The sequence below is a fragment of the Tamandua tetradactyla genome, chromosome 18 (genome assembly GCF_023851605.1).
Source record: "Tamandua tetradactyla isolate mTamTet1 chromosome 18, mTamTet1.pri, whole genome shotgun sequence".
Taxonomy (NCBI): Eukaryota; Metazoa; Chordata; class Mammalia; order Pilosa; family Myrmecophagidae; genus Tamandua; species Tamandua tetradactyla.
This window is the reverse complement of record NC_135344.1, coordinates 826,029-841,333: the sequence shown is the minus strand read 5'-3', so window position 1 is coordinate 841,333 and position 15,305 is coordinate 826,029. Positions and strand designations below refer to the sequence as shown.

At 38.5% G+C, this 15,305-nt stretch overlaps 2 long non-coding RNA genes across 8 annotated transcripts in view; one reads left to right on the top strand and one right to left on the bottom strand.

Moving 5' to 3' along the window:
* Nucleotides 1-15,305, top strand: part of LOC143661901 (uncharacterized) — a 123,885-nt gene that overhangs the window by 9,420 nt on the left and 99,160 nt on the right. For 6 of the 7 annotated variants that reach the window (XR_013164926.1, XR_013164928.1, XR_013164924.1 and 3 more), the window contains exons 4-5: nt 3,866-4,020; nt 9,387-9,566. This is a non-coding gene — a long non-coding RNA (uncharacterized LOC143661901). Of the gene's footprint in view, nt 1-3,843; nt 4,021-9,386; nt 9,567-15,305 lie in introns of all 7 variants that reach the window. The other variant, XR_013164930.1, reaches the window with a different exon arrangement.
* The window catches only part of LOC143661902 (uncharacterized), a 110,469-nt gene continuing 102,966 nt past the window's right edge, over nt 7,803-15,305 (bottom strand). The window contains exon 3 of the long non-coding RNA XR_013164931.1: nt 7,803-8,054. This is a non-coding gene — a long non-coding RNA (uncharacterized LOC143661902). The remainder of the gene's footprint in view (nt 8,055-15,305) is intronic.

Below are 15,305 nucleotides of genomic sequence, written 5' to 3'. Positions count from 1 at the left end.
CCTTACTAAAACTTCCCAACTCCCAGGTAGAAACTGTATACCCATTATGCATTAACTCTCCATTCCCCTTGCCCCTAGATACCTGCATTCTAAATTTGACTCTATTATGGCCTTGTGTATTCTCCTGTGTATTTTTTATAGTTAACATGGATGTTAAATTTAACATCCTAAATGTATAACAATCTTATGTGCTTTAGTTTCAATTCAACTTAAATAGTATACACAAACTATTCCTTTACCTCTCTGTCTTCCAGTCTTTCTGTAATTCTTGTAATAGATCATGTTTATACAAGTCTGAAATCATGATTTATCATTAAATTTTGTGCATTTGCTTTTTAGATCCTGTAGAAAGTAAAAAATAGTTACACACCAAAAATACAGTAATACTGGCTTTTATACTTAGCTATGTTTTTACCCTTACTGGAGATTTTATTTCTGGATACAGCTTCAATCTATTGTCTGGTATGTTTTCATTTCTGTAGGATCTCTTATAGCGCCATCTAGTGGTGATGAATTCCTTTGCTTTTGCTTATGTGGGAATGTTTTAATCTCCCCCTCTTTTTTTAAGGACATTTTTTCCAAATGTAGAATTCTTGGTTGGCAATTTTTTTGCTCTCAAAATGTTAAATATGTCATCCCATTGCCTTCTTGCTTCATGGTTTCCAGTGAGAAACTGGCACTTAATCTTACTTAGGCTCCCTTTTATGTGACATATTGCTTGTTTTGCAACTTTCAGAATTCTCTTTTTCTTTTGTATTTGGCAGTTTGATTATAATATGTCACAGCATGAGTCTATTTTGGATTATGCAGTTTGGAATTTGTTGAGCATCTTGGATGTGTATATTCATATATTCATTGAATTTGTGAAGTTTTCAGATATTATTTATTTGAATAGTCTCTCTATCCCTTTCTGTTTTCTTCTTATGGACTTCCACAATGTGTATATTGGTTTGCTTTGTGGTGTCTCATAGGTTCCTCAGGCTCTGTTCACTTTTCTTCATTCTTCATTCTTTCTTTTCTCAGACTGAATGATTTCAATTACCTTATCTTCAAGTTCATTGATTGTTTCTTCTGCCAGCTCCATTTGTTCTGGAACACCTCTATGGAATTTTAAAATTTCTGTTATTGTGTTCTTCAGTTGTGTTTGGTTCCTTGTCATAACTTTCATCTCTCTATGGTTGTTCTCTTTATATTAACCTGTTGTTTTCTTGATTTCCTTTGTTCATTGTCCATACTTTTTTTCAGCTCTTTCAGCAAATTTAGAACTGTTTTCTTGAAATCTTATCTGGTATGTCCCAGGTCCAGTCCTCCTCATGGATGGTTTCTAATGCTCTAATTTTCTCCTTTGCCTAGGTCATTGTTTCTTGTTTCTTTGTATGTTTTGTAATTGTTTGTTGAAACCTGGACATTTTGGTATTTTAGTGTGTTTATTGCTAGAATTTAGGTTCTGAGCCATCTAAAATGTATCAGCTCATGTTATCACAGAGCTTTCCTTGACTTTGCGGAATAGCTTGTTCTAGTGGTTCCCTTTGAGCTTATCTATACAGTGAATTTAGAGAATAGCTCAAGGCCAAAGTTGAGGGGCTTCCCTTATCCTGTCTGTTCATTATTCTTATCTTGGGAATGAGCTTGTGATCCAAGGAAGTCCCCTATTTACAAAGATATGAATGTCCCCTCTAACCTAGGAAACAGTGTGCTTATGGTCTCAAGCATTGTATTGTATGTCCTGAAGCTAGCAGTCCTTTGCCCCTGCAGCCACAAATTGACTATTCACCTACAGCTTTCTGTAGAAGAGTTCTGAGAACTACCTTCTACATGCAGGGCAAGATCTGAAATAGTGAGTCTGTGTCAGGTGCCCTTATTCAATCCCTCAGGCTGCCACTAGAAGATTGGCACAGAATACTTGTTCCAAGCTTATGCAGTGGGGTTATGCTGCTACCACAAAACTTAAGTCTAGGAATTAGGTGGAGAAATGTTTGGGGAGGGGCTATTCAGGGTGCCCTGAGATCCTACCACTTTTAAGTTGCCATCCTCTTCATTCAGCATTCATCCTGTTACTGGAATCTTTTAAATGTTTTCTGGGCTTTGAGAAAGATATCTCTGCAAGTTTTTACTGATTGTTCAGATTTTCTATGGGAGGAGAGAACCCTGAAGCTTTTCTCCCTGCCATCTTGATCAGGGCAGGGTCTGGAAATCAAATTTTGCTAAATGCTTTCTCTGCATTTATGGGTCTTTTTTCAGCATCTTTTGAGATGATGTATGTTTCCTTTAGTCTGCTAACACAGGCATTTACTCAGGGCACTAAGAGCAGGGCAACTGGCATCACCCTGGCCAATTGTACTCATTTCAGTCGTTTCTTGTCACACTGTCCCCCAGGGCAGTGATAGGTTAGCTCCATTCTTACTGTTAAATGAAATGGTTGCCTCCACTGGGGGCCCTTTTTGAGAAAGGATGTTCCAGAAGACAAAAACAATTCACCTCCAGGGGCTTTCTGAGAAAATGGAACAAGGGAATATATCCTACAGAATTGCAGACAAGCAACAACTGGTGACAAACCAGTTGTGGTCCAGGAGAGAGAGCTATCAGAATGGAGGAGCCCACCATATCAGTCACTGTATACCTGCTGCTTCCCACTCCACTGTGGAAGATCCTCTCCCCTAGGTAAAGTAGAAAAGGAGTGCCAGCCCATCAGAGCATGTCTTCACTTCCTTCCTCATCCTCACTATTTAAGCATAACTTTTCCACTATCTCAGCTGAGCTCCCTTCTACTTTCTGAATGGGTTGCTACCCAGTTGACAAATCCCCAAATAATACACTTAGATCCCTATGTTGGAGAAAAAATGTTATTTTAGTATTCCCTTCCCTCTCTGCAATGATCAGACTTTTCCAGTGATCTAGTGGTGTGGGTGGAGGGGTCAGGACAGTAGAGACAAAACTGGACAGACGGTAGTCTTCCCCCATTTGGGTAGTGGCAAACACACCCCACCACAGAGGGTGAGGGAAGACTAGGAGCTGGGAAGGGGGATGGGGTGGTGCCCTGAACACAGCCACTGGTCACGTGACCTCAGCGCACAACAGCTCCAGGTAGGCATGGCCAGTGGTGACTTCTCAGCAGCCACGCCCCTTCCAGGGGAGGGAACTGACTGATAGCCTAAAGACCTGCCCAGAGCCCAGGGAGAAGCCAATAACCTGCTCACTGTCAGGGACTTGAGGGCCTCACATAATGCATCACATGCTAAACAATAAATCTTGGACTTCTTCTTCATTCTGACTCTGCCCCAGGCTTCCTAATGTGCATGTAGTTACTCTATTCCAAACTCTAGATGCTTCCTCATCCTTTATCTCCCTGCATAGAGTATTGTCTACAGTGTCCTGATACCCATGGATCAATTTCTTCTTTCCTTCTCTTTTTCCCTCCCCCAACCCCTCACAACCACTACTTTGTTTTCTGTCTTATAGATTTAACTATTTTGTGTATTTCATGTTAGTTGATTCATATAATATGTGGCCTTTTATGTTTGACTTCTTTCACTTAGCATAACGTTTTCAAATTTCAGCCACATTATAGTATGTATCAGTACTTCATTCCTTTTTATGGCTGAATAATACTCTGTTGTACTTATACATCACATTTTATTTATCCATTCATCAGTTGTTTCTACCTTTTAGCAATTGTAGTAGTGTTGCTATGAGCATTTGTGTAAAAGTGTTTGTATACCTCTACCATTTTTGTTTTCAAGTGAAATTTCTAGGTCATGTAATAAATCTAAATATAATTTGTTAATGAACTATCAAGTAGTTTTCTGCAGAGAGATCTAATTTCTCCAAACTCTTTGTCACCAGTTGCACATTTCATATCCTGCAGGAAAGTTCTGAGTCTTGCCACAAAGGCCACTTTGCAGCAACTGAAGCAAGGCAGATCTAATGCATCAGGGGGAACCCAGCCATGGTCAACTGACTGTGAATAAACTGAAGGAGGATTTACAGTGGGGACTACAGAGGGGCAAGAGCATGAGAAAGGTCAGTACTTCCAACTTCTGTTGCAGAACTTCCCCATAATCTTTATTATTATTATTATTATTATTATTATTATTATTATTGCTATATATCATATATTCTGTGAAAATTTAACTTATGGCTAAACAAACAAATGAAGCTGTTGAAAAGAATGCACAATTAATGGTAAGTCTCCTTCCTATTCCACTACTAGGACCTTCAACTCTACTTCACTCTCAGACATCACTTATCAATTTCTTGTGTCTCCTTCCATGGATGTATAATTTACATGTAAGCATAAGCCCATGTCTGATCATGCATTCTATGTCTTGCACATGTTTAGATTTTACTTTTTTTTTTTTTTTTTTTTTTTTTTTTTTTAAGACAGAGAGAAGGAAGGAAGGATAGAAGGAAGGAAGGAAGGAAGAAAGGGAAACATTTTCTTGTTTTTTATTGTATTCTGTTTCTCCGTATTTGTTACATGGGCTGGGGCCGGGAATCGAACCGAGGTCCTCCGGCATAGCAGGCAAGCACTTTGCCCGCTGAGCCACCGCGGCCCGCCCCTAGATTTTACTTTTTACTTAAATTATTATACAGCTCAATTATGAAATTACATTTTCTAAGAAAAAATTCAGTACCCATACATATAGCCCTATAGGCAAAATCTCATGAAAAATCCAAGCCAGGGTCCTTTTGGGAGTGAAAGGAGGTGGTGTCACTCATGCCAGTACAAGGACATAAGAAGCACTCCCTAGACAAATGGGCGTAACACACTCCTAGATCTACCAATCCTTTTAACAGCTATATCCATCATCCAAAGCATGAAGGTAACTAAATTTAAATACTTATTGACAAATTTGATTTCTTGGATGCTTGCTGATTTTTTGGTGCAATAAATATTCATGAATGTATGCCTTTGCATACATACAACAGCATGAGAACATACTGTTCTCAGTGCCTAATGTGTTACATCACTGATCCTTATAATAGCCCTTTGATGAACCTCTGCAATAGGTACTGATATGCTCCCTGAGATGAGGCCTCTGAATATTCCAAATATGAGAACTGTCCCAGTTCTTATTGTGGGTGAGGCAGTGGACAAAGGATTAGCCAAAGGCCCTGCATGCCTAGGATGACCAAATATCCCACTTTGTCTGGACAGTCCTGGATTATGCCTGTTGTCTCAGATAATTATTGATAATTATTATACTTTAATTTCATTTTTTTTTTTTGGCATGGGCAGGCTCTCAGAATTAAACCCAGCTCCAACATGGCAGGCTAGAATTCTGCCATTGAGCTATGGTTGCACCACCCTCCATTTCTATTTGAAAAAAATTTTTATTGTAGTAGCATATACACAATGTAAACATCCCCCTTTAACTACTTGCAAGTATGCAATTCAGAGGATTAATGATGTTCTCAATATTGTGCTACCAACACCAGTATCCACTATCCCAACATGATCATCATCTCAAACTGTGCATCCATTAAGCAATACTTCGCAACCTATAATCTACTTTCAGTCTGATTCTGGTTATTTCATGGAAGTGAGATCACACAATATATGGTTCTTCTCTTGGATTATCTGTCTTGGTTCTCAAATTAGAATTGGCAAGAACTGTGCGTCGATTCTCCATGACATAGAATGGTGTCTGCAGGGTGTCAGTGTTTGGCACATGCTGGTGAATAAATGAAGTAACCAAAGAATGGCTTTGAATAATTATTATCTTCTAGACCATCTCAGTCCACTTCCACTTGAAACAAGACAATGTTCATGGTGCCCACTCACAGTCTATGTCTCATTCTTTGAAATGAAGAGTGGAAGATTTGGTCCCTTCATCATTTTTCTTCATTTTTAAAACAAATTCTGCTAAGCAGAGATATCATTTCATATTGCATTACTGGATTCTGTTTTCTGGTATTTTAACTAAATTTCCCATCCATATTCACAAATAATTGAAATATTCCTTCTGTTTTTGTTTCTAGAAAGCACAGTTTTTCCAGTACACCCAGATTCATTTTACTTCTTTCTTTTTTTTAAAAAAATTAATTCTCAATAATATGGAATAAGAGAAGCATAAAAATGCACAACCACATACAATTATTTATATTGAACAGTTTCAGTTAGGTGTATCTGCTTTCTCATATTTCTTTTAAAATAATGTATAAACCAGTAAGATTTCAATCCTTAGCACTTCAGTAGGCATATGTAAAACTAAGTAAACTTTTTATTACCTCATTCATACTCGAACTACCACAGTCAGACACATCTTATGGGATTATTTTCTCAAATAGGATCCAATAAAGGACTGTGCATTGCACTTAGTTATAATGACATAGCCCAAGTACAACTCACAAGCATGGAAAGGCACTAGAAATGCCAGCACTTACAGAACAACCCTCTCCCATGCTTTTGTACTAGGTAGACTTTATTAACAAGCAGGCATTTGAAGAAGTGAATCAGAAGGGTGATGGTCAATGTAGTCCTGGGTTTATCGTGCATGTGCAGAACATGGGCCCTCCTGGGTATCCTGCACATATGCTGCTCTGCCACTTTATGGGCTCCCCTTCTGGGCCTAGACCCAAGGGGTTGGTAATCTGGTGGATTCCTAGATTTTTCAGTGACTTCAGGAACCTGGTTCTCACCGATGAGGAAGCAGACATCAGGGCTGGGACAAAGGAGGGAGTGGCCTACAGAGTTATCAGTGTAGGCAGCCCCAGAGGGAGGGTTAGTAGACGCCACAGTGAGACCCCAGGCATGTGTGCATGAGGCCCAAAGGGGAGGGATGGCAGGACGGGAGTCCAGCATGGACTGTGTGGCTGTGGATTCTGCATGTTCTGCCCATGTGCTGGGTGGGCAGCCCATCCCTGAAGACCCATAGGAGGGCACATATGGATGTGTAACATTCTGCTGCATCATCTGTGGACAGGGCAGGGCTGTTGGGGAGAGCACTTGTCCTAAGTGTGCCCCGCACTGCTGTGGGGGCCAGGGCCTGTGCTTTTAAGCCTAGGATTCCTGTTTTGAGAAAGGAGAGTATTCATACTTTTTCTTTGTGGGGATGCTTATAGAACTGAAAACAAAAGCACATTGTGGTCTGTATAGCTATGTTGTAAAGTGGTATAAAATAAGAATCAGAAATACAAATTAAGTCCAAATTTACTAATTAAATTAAAATACAAATAAGAGCTGTTTCAGACCAGTGACGTGATATTCTCAGGTAACACAACTGTTCTAGTCTACCAAAACTGCCAGAAGGTGGCACAGCAGAGATAGATTGGCTTTTAATAAAAGGGGATTTATTTAGTTAAAAATATAGTTCTTCAGAGGAAAGGCTGCTAACTTTCAATTGAGGTTCTTTCTTACATGGGAAGAGACAGGGCAATCTCTGCTGAGCTTCTCTCCAGGCCTCTGGGTTCCAACAACTTTCCCCAGGGTGATTCCTTTCTGCATCTCCAAAGGCCTGGGCTGAGCTGTGAGTGCTGAGATGAGGTATGCTGAGCTGCTTGGCTTGTGCTATGTTGAGCGCTCTCATTTAAGCATCCAGCCAATTAAATCAAAGATCATTCATTGAGGCAGGCATGCCTCCTAGCTGACTACATATGTAATCAGTGACAGATGAGCTTCACATACCATTGGCTCATGTCTGCAGCAACAACTAGGCACCGTCACCTGGCCAAGTTGACACCTGAACTTAACTACCAGAACACCCAAGCCATTGAGGGCAGTAGGATTAAAATCTGTTGGTCTTTTGCTCCAAATCTCTAGCTCCTCCTAATCTACCTACTGAAAACTCAATATCATGTGTTTTCCCCAGCATTTGGCACAGTGAGATGACCCAACATCTGCAAAGAGATAGCTGTGAAACATGAATGGTGTTTATTGTACTTTAAGTCAATTTCCAAGATTTCTTGGTCTTTCCTCAGAGTTCTTGAGTCAGATTGGCCCCTAGGCTCCTCTCACTCTGTCTAGTTTGTGCATTCAGTGGCCCAGTTTGAGTTTATAGAAGATGCATTCCAAGATTCTATGAGACAGTTCCAAGAGCTGCAGATGTGGGGTCCTGCATGATAGTAAATTAAAAAAATATATTTTTATTGACAAAACATAACAACATATAGACGTGAACATTCTTAACATATGAACATTCCATTCTTGGTATATAATCAATGACTCAGAATATCATCACATAGTTGTATATTCAACACCATGATCATTTCTTAGAACATTTGTATCACTCCAGAAAAAAGAAAATAAAAAGAGGAAAGACAAAATTCATACATACCATATCCCTTACCTGTTCCTCTCAGTGTATTTCCATCTATCCAATGTATTTTAACCTTTGTCACCCTATTTTTCTATACCCCTTACCACTCCCTTTCATTGATCACTAGTATTTCAATCTACTCAATTTATTTTAACATTTTCCCCCATTTATTTATTTTTAATCCATATGTTTAGTCATCTGTTCATAGCATAGATAAAAGGAGCATCAGATATAAGGTTTCACAAACACATAATCACATTGTGAAAGCTATATCATACAATCATCTTCAAGAAACCTGGTTACTGGAACACAGCTCTGTGGTTTCAGTCACTTCCCTCTATCCTCTGTAATAACACCTTAAAATAAAAAAGGATATCTATATAATGTATGAATAACCTCCAGGATAATGTCTCAACTCTGAAATCTCTCAGCCACTGACACTTTATTTTGTCTCATTTCTCTCTTCCCCCTTTTTGTTGAGGTTTCCTCAATCCCTTGATGCTGAGTCCCAGCTCATTCTGGGATTTCTGTTCCATGTTGCCAGGGAGGTTTACACCCCTAGAAGTCATGACCCATGTAGAGAGGGGGAGGGCAGTGAGTTTGCTTGCCATGTTGGCTGAGAGAGTAAGACCACATCTGAGTAACAAAAAGAGATTTCTGGAGGTGACTCTTAGGCCTAATTTTAAGTAGGCTTAGCCTATCCTTTGCAGGGATAAGTTTCATATGAACAGACCCCAAGATTGAGGGCTCAGCCTATTGGTTTGGTTCTCTCCACTGCTTGTGAGAATATCAGGAATTCTTCAAATAGGAAAGTTGAACTTTCCCCCTTTCTTGCCATTCCCCCAAGGGAACTTTGTAAGTGCTTTTTTATTCACTGTTTAAATCTCTCTGGAATTTATCAGGGCATCACACTGAACAAACCTACAAAATCTCATGCCCTATTCAAGGTTCCAGGTACTTATGGTATTCAATTAACTTGTCCATATAAGTTATATTAGGAACTGTGTTAGTCAAAGTATAAATTTTATACCAAATAAACATTTTTGCTTTAGTCTCACACACAGAAGTTGAAGTTTTAAAATATGAATGACCATCTAACTAAATGTGAATTTGTGCTTTTGTCCCAAGCCCTGATTCCCATGTAACAAATCAAATCCTGTGATGTAAGAGGAAAGGAGCCACTAAACAAAATCCCACTGAGAAGAGAAATTGTGGCATTTGCACTCTGCAGAGTTTCAGAGCAGAGACACAGTCCCAGAAAGGAGTAGATCCTGGAGCTATAGGGCCAAGCAATTCTTTATCCCCTGGGTAAGTAAGATGTTACTACATTCATAAGTCATCAGATGGTGACAGTGGACACTTTGGGTAAATTTCAGAAACCTGAGGTGAGCTATGTCAGGAGGACAATGTCCTAGTTTTTGCTTTGACTCAAATTATTTCATATCAGAATTTCCCTCAGTTTACTACATAAAATTGGCTGTAAAATGCTGTTTTAAAAAATATTCAATGCCTTGATTAATTTGACTGTCACATTGGTATAGTTAAACAATCATTTTAAATACGCAACTGTGCATTCCCTTTATATTTCAGTGTAATTTACCAATTGAGTGAATTTTATATTAAGGATAGATTATGTATGTCTGAGAAAATGTAAACTGTATCTTATATGACGTATCCTTTAAAAAATAAAGTTTCCTGTATATTAAAAAAAACTAAACCTAGGCTTGTTTGAAAAAGTGGAGGAAAAAAAAAACATGGAGAAGAGTTATTCCAAGTGCTTTATGTGGCTCCAGTACTAACCTCACAGTAGCTCTCTGAGCCAGTGTGTTTTCCTTTTCTTGGTACATAGTTGGTGTGAAAGAGGCAAGGAGGTTAAAACACATCTTCAGATACACAGATGAGGTCTAGTGACATGCGAGTACTAAAAGTCAGACTTCCAAGCTCTAAATCAACTGATTACACTTTATAGGGTGTGGGCTATTTATTTTTTAGTTACTCATGATTTTAGATCATGGAGTGGAAGGAACTGGGTGAGGTTAGGGTGGGTCACCTGTGGTGGGAAACATTTTCAGAAAGAAAACTATAAATGCTTCTGTTGTTTCTCATTTCATTTACTTATTGCTGTCATTCTCAGATTCCTTGATCTGATACACCATTATGAATATAGAGTATTCAGTCTCACAGCAGCATGTGATTCAATTCTCATTAATTTTCTATTCCTGCTTACTGTGTTCATTTATAATAGGAGCTAGTGTATAATTTATCACAGTGAAACCCAGAAGAATCATACCATATTTGTAGGTTTTGATGAATTCCCCCGGAGGATCTGCCTGACTGAAGTGTAAATAGAAATTCCTTTTTCTCACTGCTGAAGTCTGAGTTCTCCATTGAAGACCTTCACCTGATTGGGGGAGACTTCTCTTATGGCTAAAGAAAATCTCATTTGTTGGTTGTAGATATAATCAGCTATCAGTGCAATCAACTGGCTCATGATTTAAATCCACAAAATCTTCTAGTAACAGTGATTGCTTGAATAATAAACACCATGACTTAGCCAACTTGATGCAAGAAGTTAACCATCACATTTCACCCCTTGTCAACTTGATATGCATACATCTCCTTAAAGCACAGATATTCTCTAAATATGATAGTCAACATTCACCTAACATAATTCCACTGTCCTGTGTAGAACAAGAAAGCACAGTAACTCATTCCCCAAAAGAGGATTTGAGTCCCTGTTGACATTCACACTTAAACTTCGTATAATGTAACTTAATATAATAAAAAGTTAACAAAACTTATATGATAACAGGATGACAGGGCAGAAAACAGAGACATGTTTTATATATATATACAAACATTACAAAAGCAAGAAATTCATAATGGCAATATTCATATTGCAGACTTCATTTGTGTAACTGGTCATATGCTTGTTGATAGTGTTTATGAGTGCCTTCTTCTACTATGCATTCCACATTTTCTTTGCTCTCACCAAACACCTCAGCTGTACATAGTATTTGCCAAGGGGGGTGAACCAAAGCTTCATTCTATATTTTTGTGTGTGCAGGCCACAGTTTCAATGGATACTATTATCCTATATTTTTATGCTTTTGATACATTCAATACTTAGAGATTTTCATGATTTGGGGAACTCAGTAGAATTAAAAAAATATTTTTATTTTAAATAACAAACAAACATACAAATATCCTTGACATAAAGTATTGACATGGTTGTTATCAGTGGCTCACAATGTCATCACATAGTTGTGTATTCATCATCATGATCATGTTTTGAACATTTGCATCACTCCGGCAAAAGAAAAAAAAAGAAAAAACTCATGTATGCCATGCCCCTTACCCCTCCTTCTCTTTGACTGCTAGTGTTCCAATCTACTCAATTTATTTTACCCTTTGTTCCCCCATTATTCATTTCTTATCTATATTTTTATTCTTCTGTCCATACCCTAGATAAAAGGAGCATCAGATACAAGGTTTTCACAATCATACGGTCACATTGCAAAAGCTATATCATTATGCAATCATCTTCAAGAAACATGACTACTGGAACATAGCTGTACACTTTCAGGTACTTCCCTCTAGCCATCCTAATACACCATAAATTAAAAAGGGGATAGCTATATAGTGCATACAAATAAATTCCAGGAAAATCTCTCAGCTCTGTTTGAAATCTCTTAGCCGCTAGCACTTTATTTTGTCTCATTTCTCTCTTCCCCTTTTCAGTGGAGAAGGTTTTCTCAATCCCTTGATGCTGAGTCCCAGCTCAGCCTAGGATTTCTTTCCCAAATTGCCAGTGAGTTTATGCCCCTGGGAGTCATGTCACAAACAGATGGGGATGAGGGCAGGAAGTTTGCTTCCTCTGTCAGCTGAGACAGAGGCCACATCTGAGCAACAAAAGAGGTTCTGTGTGTGTGACTCTTATGCCTAATTTTAAGTAGGCTTTGCTTCTCCTTTGCAAGGAAAAGTTTCCTAAGGGCAAACCTGAAGATTGAAGGTTGGCCTATTGATTTGTTTGTCCACACTGCTTGCAATAATATCAGGAATTCCCCAAATGAGGAAATTGAATTTTTCCCCTTCATCCCCATATACCCAAAGGGACTTTAATATAGAATTTTTAGGTATATGTCCTTCTCTAGAGAAAAAATGAAATTATTAAAGCACATTAAGCCACCAGACAAATACTTCAAGGGTATCTTGGACTAAAGATCTCTTTGGCCATAAAGAGACTGGCGCCAGCCCTCATGCCTGAAGAGAACAATAACCCCTAGCACTTGCTCCAAACTTACACAGTTTTGCAAAGCATCTAGAACCAAAATGACCTTGAAATTTTCCATCTGGACAAATACTGCAGGGATTAGGGAATAAAACATATCCCATTTCATATCAATGGAGGAATGCTGTGCTGGTTTGAAAGGATATAGGTCCATTAGAAAAGCCATGTTTTAATCTAAATCCCACTTCATAAAGACAGAATAACTCCTATTCAATATTGTATGTTTGAAACTGTAATCAGATCATCTCCTTGGAGATGTGACTTGATTAAGTGTTGTTGTTAAACTGGATTAGGTGATGACATGTCTCTACCCATTTGGGTGGGTCTTGGTAAGTTTCTGGAGTCCTATAAAAGAGGAAAAATTTTGGAGAATAAAAGAGATTCAGAGAGAGCAAAGAATGTTGCAGCACCACAAAACAAAGAGTCCACAAGCCAGTGGCCTTTTGAGATGAAAAAGGAAAATGCATCCTGGGGAGCTTTATGAAACTGAAAGCCAGAAGAGAAAGCTAGCAGATGATGGCCATGTTCACCATGTGCCCTTCCAGCTGAGTGAGGAATTCTGACTGAGTTCACCATGTGCCTTCTCACTTGAGACAGAAACCCTGAACTTCATCAGCCTTCTTGAACTAGGGTATCTTTCCCTGGATGGATACCTTTGATTGGACATTTCTACAGACTTGTTTTAATTGGGACATTTACTTGGCCTTAGAACTGTAAACTAGCAGCTTATTAAATTCCCCTTTTTAAAAGCCATTCTGTTTCTGATATATTGCATTCCAGCTGCTAGCAAACTAGACAGATGCCTAGCAAAAGAGTGGAATTCTATGCCAATTGCATTTGGGTCAGCAGTATTAAAGCAGCTCTTAAAGATTTCTAATGTATGACTAGCTTTAATATCAAGAAAATACATTTGTTAAAAGACCTTGACAGTGGTACAAATTAAAAATATAAGGTTACCCACTGCCCCTCCTGAGGACATACCTCTTATATTTTGCATATAAATCATAGTAGCTATCCATTCTACATTCTCATTATTTGGTAAATATTATTAAATATATTTTTATTGAGATATCTTTGCACACCATAGAATCCATCCAACATATACAATCCATGGTTCACAATATCATGTAGCTGTGCATTCATTACCTGATCATTCTTAGAACATTTGTATTACTCCAGAAAAAGAAATAAAAAGTGCAATGAAAACTCCAAACATCACAAAGCCTTTACCCTCCCTCTTATTGACTACTAGTATTGCAGTCTACCCAATTTTAAGACAAAGCTTCATTCTCAGTTTCTAGGACATCAGTGGCCCTGTCTGGATTGGGTTGTTGCAGTTTTCCATTAACTTTAATCACCAGACATGATAGTACTAACAGATATCCTAAGGGATCTCCCTATTCCACAAAGCTCTTCTTTATCTCCTAAGGGTAGTAGCAGTCCTATTTCCCTTTGGTAATTGGAACCAATAACCCTAGCCAGTATAGTACTAATTCCCTTCTTTGCCTTTTAATGCAGAGGTATGAGGAGGCCAAAGTGTCAAGGTAAATCTTACATTCCAGGTAAATGGAATTATTCTTTTGTTCACTGGGGGAAACAATCATCCTTTTTTACCTAAGACCTATACACCAACAAGTACAGCTTAAGGTCTTGAGTAAAGGAAGCAGAATGTTTTCTAATGCATAACTAATGGTAATAGTGAATAATATTACTCCTATTTCTGCTCCTTTATTGCTAGCAATGGGAGATATAACACCATAGAGTATACATAGGCTTAGAGCATATAAGTCTCCTACAGAATATTGTCCAAGCCCAGCAGTTTATTGCCACACAGTTGGCAACATATTTGAATCTTAAAAAGGCCTTGCCACCATTCCATCAGTCCAGCTGCAGAATGATGCAAAACATGGTAATAACAGTGAATTCCATGAGTATATGCCCATTCTTTTACTTCATTTGCCATGAATTTAGTTCTATGATCTATTCTGTGCATAATGCTATGAAGGTGGATAAGTCATTATACAAGTCCATAAATGATAGTTTGGGCAGAAACAATCCATGCAAGAATGGAAATCTATATACATGGCTTATTAATATTGCAGTTGGAATAAAATGCTGCCCTTTCCACAATGAATTTGAAAGGCTATCACCTTGGGGAATGATGCCACAGAAGGGATAGAGTGTTTGTCTCTACAATTGTGCACACAGTTGTAACTTTAGCTAGGCTGTCTTGGTGAGTAGAAGTCCATGTTTTTATCCCAACAATAACATCCATCCCTACTACAATAGCCATTTTGTTCTTGAGCCATGGGGCAATGGCAAGAATGTCTATGGAAAAAGCCCAACTGGTATCCACAAATACAGGTCTTGCTAGCCACATAATTATTAAAATCCTCCTCTAATGGTATCACCCTCTGGTAAGCATTCACATGGGACACATATATTTTCATATTTTTGTCCATTCAGAAATGTCTGTCTATATAGCTTTCTCCCAGACCTCTTTGTAACCAACTTCCCAATCACATTATTTCCAAGACCCTGACCATCCAGGTAAATGACTATCCATAGCCAATGTATATAAATCTGCCTCCTGCTATTTCACCTTCCAAGCTAAGTCAACAAGTTACCCTGTCTAAAATTCTGCTTACTGTGAGGATTTGGCTTCAAATCCTATAGGGATGTCTCAGAAATGGAAATGAAGTGTTTCAGGTGTCCAGTTTTTGGTGGTACTTCTGTACAACGCACACAATTCTGTA